This window comes from Schistocerca nitens, chromosome 6 (assembly GCF_023898315.1).
Source record: "Schistocerca nitens isolate TAMUIC-IGC-003100 chromosome 6, iqSchNite1.1, whole genome shotgun sequence".
NCBI classification, from domain to species: Eukaryota; Metazoa; Arthropoda; class Insecta; order Orthoptera; family Acrididae; genus Schistocerca; species Schistocerca nitens.
In genome coordinates, this window is record NC_064619.1 from 462,047,799 (window position 1) to 462,060,991 (window position 13,193).

Sequence of the window (13,193 nt, forward strand, 5' to 3'; positions counted from 1 at the left end):
TTGACTAATTCCACAGCATTTGTGTTTATAATTCTACGAACTTCTGCTGGATCCGTATATGCAGAAAAGAACTTGTGGCATGGCTGTTTTTGTTTGTTGACAAATAATGTGTTTTTACTAAAGCTTTTTTGTCCGACTGCCTGCCCTGGACTTCCTCTTCATTTCTGCCCAGCGGATGTTGTTCAGTGCAATTGCCACTAGATTTCAGTGTTGTCTTCTTGCGACTGGTGGTTATTTTATTACATCCCTAATTCTGTCTGGAGTTGGTTTATTTGTTAAGACAGTAATTGGTGGAATTAAAGTGGTGATATGGGGCATTTCATTGATCACTCCCTAAAATTGTGCCAAATACGTGTACCAGGTACTGTACTTCTTACTGCAATATAAGTGACAGAATGTTCTTCCATTGCCCATCCATCTGGATTTGTATTTGGTTTGTATTTTGAAATGTATTTGGGCTTCACTCCATGCTTCTCGAGTATAGTCCGCCACTGTTTTGACCTGTATTGTGGTCCATTGTCTGACAATATTTTGTCAACTCTGCCCTTTTGCTTTAGAAAATCCTGATTGTGTGCTTTTGTAAGAGTGCACCCAGTTGCCTTTTTCAAGGGGGTAAGGGCAACTTACTTAGATGTTAACTCTACCACAACTAAAATAAATGTATTTTCCTTATTAGTCCATGGTAACGGTCCCATTAAATCGGTTTCTGTAATGTGTTTTAAATTTTCAGGAATTATTGGAGTCATAGGTGGTCTGGTTTCAAATGTTACGTTCTTAGCCCTCTCACGATCTTTGCATTTGGTTAATATTTTTCTAGTTCTTTTTTCTATGTTGGAAAAATGACATGACTGTTTTAATTTCAAGAAACATTTTCGTGGTCCATAGTGCACATTGCTAAGATGTGTATACCAAATGTATTTACTAATTAGCTCTTTTGGAATACACACCACCCATGAAATAGTATCTACACTCCTGCTATTGAACAAGACGTCATCTTGAAACTTCCTGGCAGATTAAAACTGTGTGCCGGACTGAGACTCGAACTCAGCACCTTCGCCTTTCGTAGGAAAGATGTCATCTTTCACGAGATAATAGAGGTGAATGACGATTGCGTTATCTTTCCATTTATGTTTGATTTCCTAAATTTCAGCATCTCTGTGGCAATTTGTTTGAATACATTAGTTATATAGTTTTCAGATGGTACATGTTTCATATTATAAATTCTAAACTGACTTTCATCATTATTACTTCCTGTGCTATTATCAACACTCGAGGAGGTCTTGATATTGCATCTGCAAAGAGGTTAATTGGTCCAGGCACATAAGTAATAGAAAAATCATACTCTTGTAGTATTGTCATCCAGCGAGCAAGTCTGCCATGAGTTAGCTTTACTGTTAACAAAAACTCCGACACCCTATGGCCAGTAAAAACTTTTGTTTTTCTTCCCAATACAAAGTATCGAGATCTTTGGATTTCCCATAAAATCACTAAGGCTTCCAATTCTGTAATGGAGTGATTCCGTTCACATTTAATCAACACTCTAATTTCCAAAGCAATAGTTTTATCAATAATTCCTACCTCTAGTTTGCATTCCTGAAGCAGTAATACTTTCAATCCCGTGTTTGCGCTGTCTGTGCCCATGCAAAAATCCAAGTTTAGATCGGGATGGGCTAATATGGACAATTTTGTCAGAGCAATCTCTAATTTCTGAAATTCCTCCTCTGCTTGCTGGTCCCACATCCATGGTGTATTTTTGCCAGTAAGCTGACAATGCTTGGTGCTCCTAATGTGACAAATCAAATGAATTTCTTGTAAAAATTGATCAGACCTAAAAATCCATGAAGTTTTTCAATTGTAGGGCCTTTCGAAATCCCTAACTGCTTGCAATTTATTTGGATCTAGTTCTAACCCTTCTGCTGATATTATATAACCCCAGAACTGTATTTGCTTCTTCCCAAATGTGGACATTGCCACATTTACTCTAAAACCACAGTCCTTTAATGTCTGAAGGAGTTTTTCGAGAACTACATTGTGTTGTTGCCACGATAGTTCTGCAATTAATATGTCATACATATGAGATGTCGGTTTTTTGTGTAATTCCTTATTTAACGTTGTTCCTATTCCCCTTATAAAAGCTGCAGATTATGTTAAGACCAAATAATCTTTTGAACTGGAAGCAGCACCCGAATGTTATAAAGGCTGTATATTTCTTACATTCTGGTGCTAACTCAGTTTGCCAAAACCTCGACCCTAGATAAAAGGCTGAAAAGATGTCTGTCCCATGAAAATGACTGAAGTAATTCCTCTAACTATCCCAGTGGATCTGTTATTGTACTAATCTATCTCGAAACTAGTACAAGACGAATACTACCATCTTTCTTATCTACAATTCTTACAGGAGTATTGTAGGTTGAAAATGTTGCTTCAGTTATCATATCTTCCATCATTTTGTGCAGTTCAAGAAACACTTTATGCCTATAACACAACGGTACGGTGTAAGGTGGAACCCCAAACGGTTTGTGTTCTTTTACCTGAAATTGGTATTGAAAATAATTAATCGCCCCTGTCTTTGGTAACAATATCTCTGCATTACTACGTAGTATTCCCTCTAACATATTGAGAGACATTAGTTGCTCTCTGTAATATCGTATCTATTTCCTGGTGAATGTCATAGAGTATCCCAAGATCTATCATATTTGGTTCTCCTCTAGACTCGTACCATGGATGTTTATCTCTGACACCTCTCCCTTACTTTACATACTTAATTGTATATACTTGCTGGGAATCTTGTCCTGTCCAAGCTTATCTTCAAAGAAAAGAGTAACATCACCTAATGTAACGCTCCCTTTTCCTATGTCCAAAATTGCTCGTTGTTGATTCAAGAAATCGACCACAAGAACCATCTCTATTGATAATTTTGGCATGATTACAAAAGTAGTCTCTATAGTGTGTCCCTCACACGTAAATGCTATCCTAGTCTGCTTTGTAACGTCCATGGAATGACCCATAATTCGTCATTTGATGCCAACTATTCTTGTTTTGAGTACCGGCAGTTTATTCTCACTGATTAAACAGCTGTTCTGAAATGACTGTCATTTCGCTTCTACGGTCAATGACTGCACTGATAATTGTATCTCCCACTTGAGGCCTAATTACTGGGGTATCTCGAGATGCAATCTTCGATGACTTTCACGAGTGCATCCTGAATCGAATCATACTCGAGCCTATCGATCTGAGTACTCTCAGACACCAAACTATGTAGTGGAGATACGTCAATCACTTCCCCTCCTATATTATGGATAGCTTTCCAAGTTTTCGCTGGTCTAATTTCGCCAAACTCTTCTCCATATGCTTGCACAATCGCGTCATAGTTATCCGTATTATAAACATTAACTTTGCAATCCAGCGGTAGCCCAACTGGGGTTTTGCTCAAGGGCACGTTATCCTCCTGAACAGTCTCCATTCTTCTCTTTGTGTCAAACATTTCATCTCTGTAGGTACTACTTCGATTGGTAGGATGTCTGCCTCATCATCACTTGATTCCGAGTCGGTCTTGTCCCATCCTGTAACTAGCATTTCCGATCCTATTTGTTCGATCTTTTTTACTGATTACTCTTCCCCTCAATCACATACAAGTCTATTAATCTGTTTGTCGTTAATCATACAATCGTCTGTGGGTCGCGTGTTATCCACCTGGTCCCTCACTTCTACTAGTCAATTCTTACGTTTCCCTGGGTCAGGTGGCCTAATCTCTTCAGGTTGTTGGTGTTTCGTCTGACCATCAGATGAACTCGGATTATGCATATCCTTAACTGGTTACTGAGGATTACTGAAATTCGAGTATTTCTGATTTTGTTGATGAAACCAGTTTGGTCTATTTTCACCATTTCGCCAATTCTCATTCCCCTTTATTACAGTTATTTCGGAAAAAAGCGACTGTTGTTTCCATTATTATTCCAACCTGAATTCCCATATCCTTGATTACTTCCGTTATTACGTCCCGAATTATGTCTATACCCATTACCATTGCCATTCTTTCCGTTTCCTGGCCTTTGCATACCACTGTTGTCGTCCTGCTGATTTCGACGTTTTCGTGCGTCATCTTCACTGAATATAAAGTCTAATTCACAAAGAATTCCTTTCAAGGCTTGCACATTACCTCCTGCTCTATCTACTAATGACTGTTCATACATCAATGGGAGCTTCATCGGGCACAATCGTATTAATTCTCCGTCACTGTACGTATAGTCTGTCCTCTGGTTCCTTTTGACCATGCTCGCAAAGAACTTAACCGGACTCTTCTCTTTCAAATTTTATCGCATTGTCTTCTGAAGCAACTCATATTTAATTCTCTTTTGTGCTTCAGGTGACCATTGTCGCGAGAGAAATGATAACTTGAACTCCTCATACGGCTTACACTTTTGAGCTATTCTCTGCATGGTTTCTGCCATTGCTCCGTCCATATGTACACAAATAGTCTAGTTTGTAAGACAGTGGTCAATGTTCAGGCAAACCGATCTAAAACGGATTAATAAACGTTCTTTGATGTAAGGAATCTCCACCTCCTGTGCAGTGTTGGAATTTCCTTACTGAGAGGGAGTGGTCATTGTCAGATTTTGTATATGCACCATACAGTGATTGTTCTAAGACATTCCTCCCTGCAATCATACTTTTGTCAAATTCGTTTGCGTTGTGTACTGCTATTGGATATTGCACACCTCCACTATCATGTAAACGTGGATCAAATCTTCGTAATGGTACGCAGTTATTTGTCTCAAGTTGAGCCCAATGACTTATATTCTCTGCCATTGTAACTGGTATTCTACTTTGCACACAATTTTGATTACAAGATCTGTGTCCATTCTTGCCAGTGGCGTCGGATTTTGGTATAGCCTGCACTGTTCTGCATAAGAAGTAGCTTGTGCCTGAGTCACATGATACGGTACGGCACACTGTTCTCTTAAACGTTGATCAGCGTACGTCACACTCTGCACATGACGTATTGGATTTTGATGTGCTGCACTTAATTCCGTCTCTAAATTAGGTATGCTCTATCTCTGTTCACTTGCTACTTTAGTTTGGAACCTATTTGTGCCCATTGTGTGTTTCGAAATGTTTGTGTTCTCGTCCTTTTTGTTGTCGCACAGTTTTGAATGCAGATTTGCCACTAACAGCGCGAGCCTTTCTGCGTTGTCGCGATCTTTCTGCGCCTCGTTAGCTGCTTCTGATGACCTACAAGCGACCATCGTAGTGTCCCTACTCGTATTTACCGATGAATCAACGTCAGACGTCGTAATTGACTCTGAACACACTCCGTCGTTGTCAGCACGACCTTCGATACTTCGCCATAATTCGGCTATCAGTCTTTGAAACTGACCCTTGGGTTTCGATTCTATCTTCAAAATACAATTATCGGATCTCTTTAACGCTATCTCTGTAATGTCTGACGCTTCGATTGTGGTCGTTTCTGATTCGTAGAGAGCTTTGGTAGTACGAGTGTATTGTAGTGACCCAGTTTGTTCTGACTTGAAATATTTCTTTTATTGTAGTACGTCCATATGAGTTTGTACGCTTTCTGAAATTTTTCTGTTCCTTCTATGTTGGATGCCTCGTTTGATCCTCCTGTTCGTATATATCTCCCATGTTACTTGAATTTTCCCGCTATGTTAACTTTCCATATTTTGTGTACATTGCTTGGTTGTTCTTGTTCTTTCTTTCCATCTATTGCGTTTTCTCATTTACCTGTAGACCTGTTTTGGTAGAGACGCCATGAAAGTGTTCCAGTACTTCTTGTACATTGTTGCTGAGTACTGCCAGTCATTTGCTAATGCCGGACATTTTATGATCGTCTTGTTTGCACATTTTCTTCCTGACTGTATTCCTTTTACTTTAATTGCCCATTATTGTTGAATAAAAGCGGTGATAGACCATCTCCTTGTTGAACCAGTGTATGTATTTCGATTGGGATTGAGGTTCCTCCCATACATTTTATTTCGGATATGATGTCTGTGTGAGTTGTATGACTGACGTAGTTTTTCTGCTTATTTCATATTCTTCCAGAGTGTCTAAGAGAGTCTGCCTGTCTCTGGAGCCTTAAAATCCACTAAATTTCGTCTATTTGACTTTCAGGAGTGTTCTCAGGTTCCATATCTGTTCAATACAGGAATTTTCTTTTCTGAATGGCTCAAATGGCTCTGAGCACTATGGGACTTAACAGCTGTGGTCATCAGTCCCCTAGAACTTAGAAATACTTAAACCTAACTAGCCTAAGGACATCACACACATCCATGCCCGAGGCAGGATTCGAACCTGCGACCGTAGCAGTCGCACGGCTCCGGACTGCGCGCCTAGAACCGCGAGGCCACCGCGGCCGGCTTTTCTTTTCTGAAGCCTTCTTGGTGTTCACCTATCTTTCTATCAGTTTGGGGTTCTAGTCTGTTGCGTAATGCCTTGCAGAGAATTTTCCAGGTGACTGTTATTAATGTGATCAGTTTGCAGTTATTAGCGTCTGTCTTATAGCCTTTTTGTGGAGCGTGTGAATCTAAAGTCATTTCCATTTGTGTGGAATTTTCTCTGTTTCCCATATTTCTGCCACAATTTTATGAATTTTCTTTGTGATGCTTTGGTCTCTTCTACTGGGGCTTGTTTTATAGTTCATATATATCTGCCTCTTATATCTACGTGGATACTTTTCAAATCACACTTAAGTGCCGGTCAGAGGGTGAGAGGCACCCACTTGCCTTTCTCATACTGTGGCATCAAGCAGTCAGGCCTGCAAGATGAGTGGATTGCCAAGCGAGTGGATTCTTCCTTAATTTATCGTGCAACATGAATTCTCGTATCTTGCTATTTAGTTACAAATTATCCTCCTGCATGAATAATACGCAACGGAAACACGCATCTGACCATCAGTGATTTATAGAACTCTGACTGCACACTACGCACTGGCAATACCACATTTACTTTTTTGTCTTTGATTTAACGGCTTTTATATAAATTCGGGACATTATGACAACATACAATTTAATGAAAAAGGCCACCAATCTCTTTCTATTCACTATCTGATTTATTCCTAAACACACAAATTCTACAACCTACAACAAAATCACATGAGAAATTCCGCCCAGTGGGCATGGCTTTACGTTAGTGAATCTCTATACTATGGTCTCGTAATCTATTTACCGCAACAGTGCACTCCCTGGATCGGATGGTGGATCTTTTATTATACCTCACACTTCGCCTCTCACAATCATCCTCACGAGACTTTCCTCCAGATCGAGCGATACGGAAGGAACAGGCATACCCACAAATCTTTCGAAACTACCTTGCCACCCCCATGCAAAACACACATACCCAAATTACATGACATATACAACACAACAATATGAAATACAACACAAAGAACTGTTACAACATCATCACTTTCCGCTTTCCCACTTCAATCAATATCTATCCCAGTTTCACACGACACTGCCCCAATTTGTAATTCTACTTTCCTACTGTGAACTCTGGAGATAAACGCACGTCTTCCTGTGCAATGCAAGCCAAGTGGCGTTGCTGGAGAAACGGCCGACTCACCTTGATTCTCTCTCAGAGTTTAAATTTAGCGTCACACGGAGTGATATTTCTTAAATACTTCAACTTATGATACACACGCTATTTCTTAAATATTTCAGCTTATTGTACACACGCTAGTATCTCAACTTATAACTACACGTGGGCTCATTGTGACCGTTGGTTTACTACAATCCCCTTAAAATTACCTGCCTCACTTTGTAATTTTCCCCACAAAAGTTCCTGGGAAAGAGAAATGATTAGTTCTAACTACTCTTAAATATTCCACATCCATACCATGCCTCCACACTTTCATTACGGAGCACAACAAAAAAACAGGTCTTTACAGCAGAAGGTTCAGCGCCAGAGTGCCGAAACATGGCCGTATTCCGGTTCTCTCGCACCTCTGTCGAAGTGGGAGAAGCACCTTGCTACCTTATTGGTCAGCCACCTTTCAGACGCTCAAAGCTCTGGTAACTTCCATCTCTTTGGTCCCACCAAAGGTAGCCAAAGGATCGACTCAAAGATGATCATATACTCCCATTCACTATCTGTGGTTAGCAGACGACCATACATTTATTCATTTCACAGATCTCACCAAACTGGATGTAGGGATTTATTTTGAGGGAGTGCACATGTGATCAATTAAATAAATAAATTGTCATTCTTTCCCACACTGGTATCCGGCTTCGCTGTATTAATTGAAATTGAGTTACTTTTACACAAAAAATGTGTTGTTCTGACAAGAATTTCGTACCTATTTTCAATGTTGGGCGGTACTGTACCCTTTCAAGGGTTCATCGAACCCCCTTGGGCAATAACTCTCTATTGTTACACTCTTGAACAGCGCGTGGAATAAACGAACCTATATCTTTTGGTATGAGCTCTGATTGACCTTATTTTATTATGATGATCGTTTCTACCTATGTAGGTCGGCGTCAACAAAACATTTTCGCTTTCTTAGGATAAAGCTGGTGATCTAAATTTAGTGAGTAGATATCGCCGCAACGAAAAAAGCCTTTGTTTTGATGATGTCCACCCCAAATCCTCTAGCATGTCAGTCACACACTCTACCCTATTTCATGATAACATGAACTGTGCTGCTCTTCTTTCAACTTTCTCGATCTACGCGGTTAATCCTATCTGATAAGCATCATATACGGCGCAGCAGTACTCCAACAGACGATTGACAAGCTTAGTGTAGGCAGTCTCTTTAGTAGATCTATTACATTTTGTAAGTGATCTGCCAATGAATCACAGTCTTTGGTTTGCCTTCTCCACATCATTTTCTACATGTTCCTCCCAATTTCAGTTGTTTGTAATTCTAAACCCTTGGTATTCAGTTGAACTTACTGCCTTTGTGTTTGACTGATTTATCGAGTAATCCTTTAGCACTCAAGTGAATGACCTCAAATTTTTCCTTATTTAGGCTCAACTGTCAATTTGCGTCACTTACACATATCTTTTCTAAATCGTTTTCCAATCTGTTTTGATCTTCTGATTATTTACAAGACGATAATCGACAGCATCATCTGCAAACACCGTAAGACGACTGCTCCTGAATCGTTTACATGGATTCTCCTAAATCGTTTATATGGATAAGGAAACAGCAGAGATCTTGTATTACTACCTTGGATAATGCCAGAAATCACGTCTGTTTTACACAATGACTTTCCGTTAGTTACTATAGTGCCTCTCTGACAGGAAATAAAGAATCCAGTCGCAGAGTTGAGACGACATTCCGTAAGGACGCAATTTCACTTCAGTGGTACAGTGGTACAGTGTCAAAAGCCTTTTGGAAATATGGAAATACAATATCAGTTTCAAAACCCTTGCCACTAGCACTCAACACTTCGTGAGTATAGAGCTAGTTGTTTCATAGTCTCCTCTACCTCTGTTACTGTGGGCCGTTTCGACTCTGGGTTTGGTAGTGTTTACGTGAATTGTACTTTTGCTTCAGGCTTCTCTAAATTGAGGAGTTTATCAACAGTCCCGTCTGCTGGTTTGAAGCAGATATTTGGAGGCTGATATGCTTTTTCTTCCTGAATATTCTGTAGAAATTTCTCTTGTTATTTCTCTCAAAGACTTCCTCAATTTCATTTACTCTATTTTTATTGTATGTCATTTTCACTCTTCTAATACCTTTCGAGTGTTGTTTCTACAGGTTTTGGAATTCCTGCCATGTCCCTGTTGTTCGATTACTGCTAAACTTCTTCCAGGACTGGACTCTACCTTCAATGGCCTGATCACGAGTTGCATTCCACCATCTGTGTCTTCGTTTCCTAGAAGGCTGACCCCAAAGCATTGCATTCTGAATTGTCTTTACGAGGTCTATCTAATTTTCTGTTGGAATTTGTTTAATTTCTTCAATAATTTTGTCTGTGCTCATCTTCAGGTACACTGGGTCCAACCTTATAATTTTGTTTCTTCGGATTCGCCTAATTTTTTCTTGTATCAAGTGATGGTCAGACTTGAAGAATCCTTTGCGTCTTCTCACTTTCAGAATTTCTCTTGTGTTTTTGTTTGTTATGGCTACGTGATCTATTTGAAATTCTCCCCATATGTTTTTAGACGTTTTTCATGTTGTGCATACTCATCTTTGCTTTTGAAATTGCGTTGGCATAATTTTTAAGTTAAAATTTTGAAAGTAAAGCATGAGATGTACACCATTTTGCTGGTGCGTGTGTGTGCTGTTTATGTGGCTTTGATTTGGTTGCACTTCTTCTCTTTACGTAGTTGTGCACTGAAATCTTCTAACACAAATTCAACATGTCTTTCTAGTACTTGTTTATTATTTCTTCTACGTCTTCCAAATGTCTTAGATTATTGTGGTTTCTTATGTTGCGATCGTTTGTCGGTGCAGTTGCGTTAATGATTGTTTGTCATGTGTTTCCCGATTTGAAGGTTATTGTAGAAATTCTTTCCGATGGTTAATTGAAACCTAGGATGTTTTGTATGAGTAATTTGTGAATAGAGAATCATGTGCCAAACATGGTTGGTGTTCCTCTTATGAGAGCATCTTTTCCTTCGTATATTCTGTACCTTTTGTGATGTAGCGGGTTTCTTATGTGAAATGCGTCTCCTTGTGTTGCGAGGATTTTGATGTGAAATTATTCCAGAGCATCTATAAGCTGTTTGAGTTTGCCTACCTTGACCAGCGTATTTGTGTTGAATGTGCCGTTACAGTGTCTGAGAAGCTCCTATTCTTCTCCTTTTCATGATGTTCCTGGTGCACCACAATCCGATGACTAGGGAAGTCCAGTATATTTATTGGGGCCTGGAGTGGTCGAAATTCTCTCTGTCGTTCCACGACGATTTTTTGCAGTTTGAAGGTGGTTGCGGTGATTGCTGTCGGATGAATTGATTATAACGGCTTGATTGTTGAGAGGAAGATATATCTGTAGCAGCCGCACGAACTTAATGGACAGACGCGGACCACTAGCCGCTGGATGTCAGAACAGATGCTAACGAGTTTGAGTGAATGTTAGTACTTGGTCCACCCTCGGTATTTCACTTCCCCAGTTCCGCCCATATCTGGGGGGCTACACCTATCCGGCATTTGGCGAGGAATCCGATGGGGGCCTAACAACCCCACAATGGATTATTATTACTGTCATTTTTCTTCTTCTTAATATTATTATTATTACTATTATTGCTAGCGGATTCTCCCTAGAATTGGAAGACGTTAAGCAAGTAACTAGAACAATTTTTCTTTAAGTTCTTCTTGTTCTTCCAGTAGGTTTTCATTCTTTCCGAAAAGTCTTGTTTACGCTCATCCGATCACTTTGATTTGTACTGTTTTTCTTTTGATTGCTCTGATATAACTTCCTACTTGTCTATGTTGTGTCTGAAGGTGTCTCTAGAATGTCACCCGGTCTCATGTTCGCATTATTTAGGTTCTTTTGAATTTCATCTGGCCCACGCATGTAATTCTTAAGTCAATCGATTTTCTAATGAGATGACCAAGGAATTTCATTCGCTTTTTCCTATTACCAATTTTGATGTTTGAAAACTTTTCTGTTGTTTTAATTGATTGTAGCCTATAACTGTCTTGGTTATGTCTTCGTCCTAGAATTTTCCCGATGATCTTTCTCTCTTCCTTTTCATGTCTTCAAGTTGTTGTTTTATGTTAAGGGTTAGTATTTCACCTGCGTAGAGGATTGCTGCTTTTGTGACAGCATTGCGGTCTGAATTTTTGCCCTTATTTACATTGATTTTTTGTTGTAGAGGTTTTGCGTTAACCCTAATCATTTTTTAAATTTTTTAGAGGCGAAGTTTCAGTGAGATTTTTTCAAACCTGTCGGTTCGACGAATTATCAAAGGTTTTTAAAGTGTGGGACCCTGTTAATTTTACCATACTTTGTATTCAAGCTTGCAACTTCTGTTTTTGAACAAAAGAATTCAGTTTTCTCAAATGAAATTTGTAAACTTCCTTTTCCTGCAATCTGATCATCCTCTGTTAGTATCGCCATGCCGTCCGCAAATGCAAGGTATGGTATGTAGAGGTTGTTTTCGGCAACGCCAACGCGAATTGGCTTCCAACCCCCACGTTTCTTTAATTCTTGCTCCGATTCTTCCATAACTTTGTCTAGAACTCCGTTGAACAGAATAGAAGAGAGTCCATCACTTTGTCTCACACCTGTTTCAATGTCTAAGGGTTCTGAGATCTCCCCATAAATTTTACTTTAGATTTCGTGCCAATCAGTGTTTGTTTTATGATTTGTCGTGTTTTGGGATCTAACTCCCTCTCTTCTGAAATTTGGAATAGTGAGGGCCTGTCTATTGAATCGTATCCTTTTTTGAAATGTACAAATGCCCATATTACAGGCTTTTGTCTGAGAGCTCGCATTTTGTGTCTGGTTCTGAAGTTGAAAATTTGCTCCCGACATGATCTGTTCGGTCTGAATCCTGCTTCATATTCTGATACTTTGGGTTGTAATTGCTGTTGTGTCTATCAAAGAGAGAAGCTCACAGAATTTTGTTGGTGGCTTGTAATAGAGAGGTCCCCCTATAGTTGTTTACATATGATTTATTACCTTTTTTATGTAGTGTAGGAATCAGAGTAATCTTCCAGCCATCCCGGACTTTTTAGATTTGCCAGATGTTTTGGATTGTTTGAGTTTATTGCTTTTACGCTTCTTGATGTGCGCATAAATTTCTTCTTGTGTTGGTAGTAACGAGTTCTGTGGTGAGATTTCTGGCTACATTTCGGGAATCTCTCTTTGGGTTCTGGGCAATTTAAATCTGTGAAAAATATGTCGCTAATATTTGGCAATTTTCTTTATTATGTAATATATATAATTTTAAAAAATCACACAAACTTATGTTTATAAGTCTGCAATTAGTTTTTACCTTTCAGGTTATCGTATGGCAGAAATTTTACAATATTTTACATTATTTGAGCGCCATAGGCCAACAGTTTTAAAAAGTAACCCATGATTATTTGTCACTGTACATATTTTTTTTTTGTCATCAGTCTACTGACTGTACATATATGTGGGAAATATGAAATATGTATGACACGTCATCGTCAGTCTTGAACAAAACTTATGAGTCATTAGATATTGCGAAGTATATACACATTGACAAATTATTATTGCCATTAATCATATGGCATATATTAAGAAATTTTGAGTTCC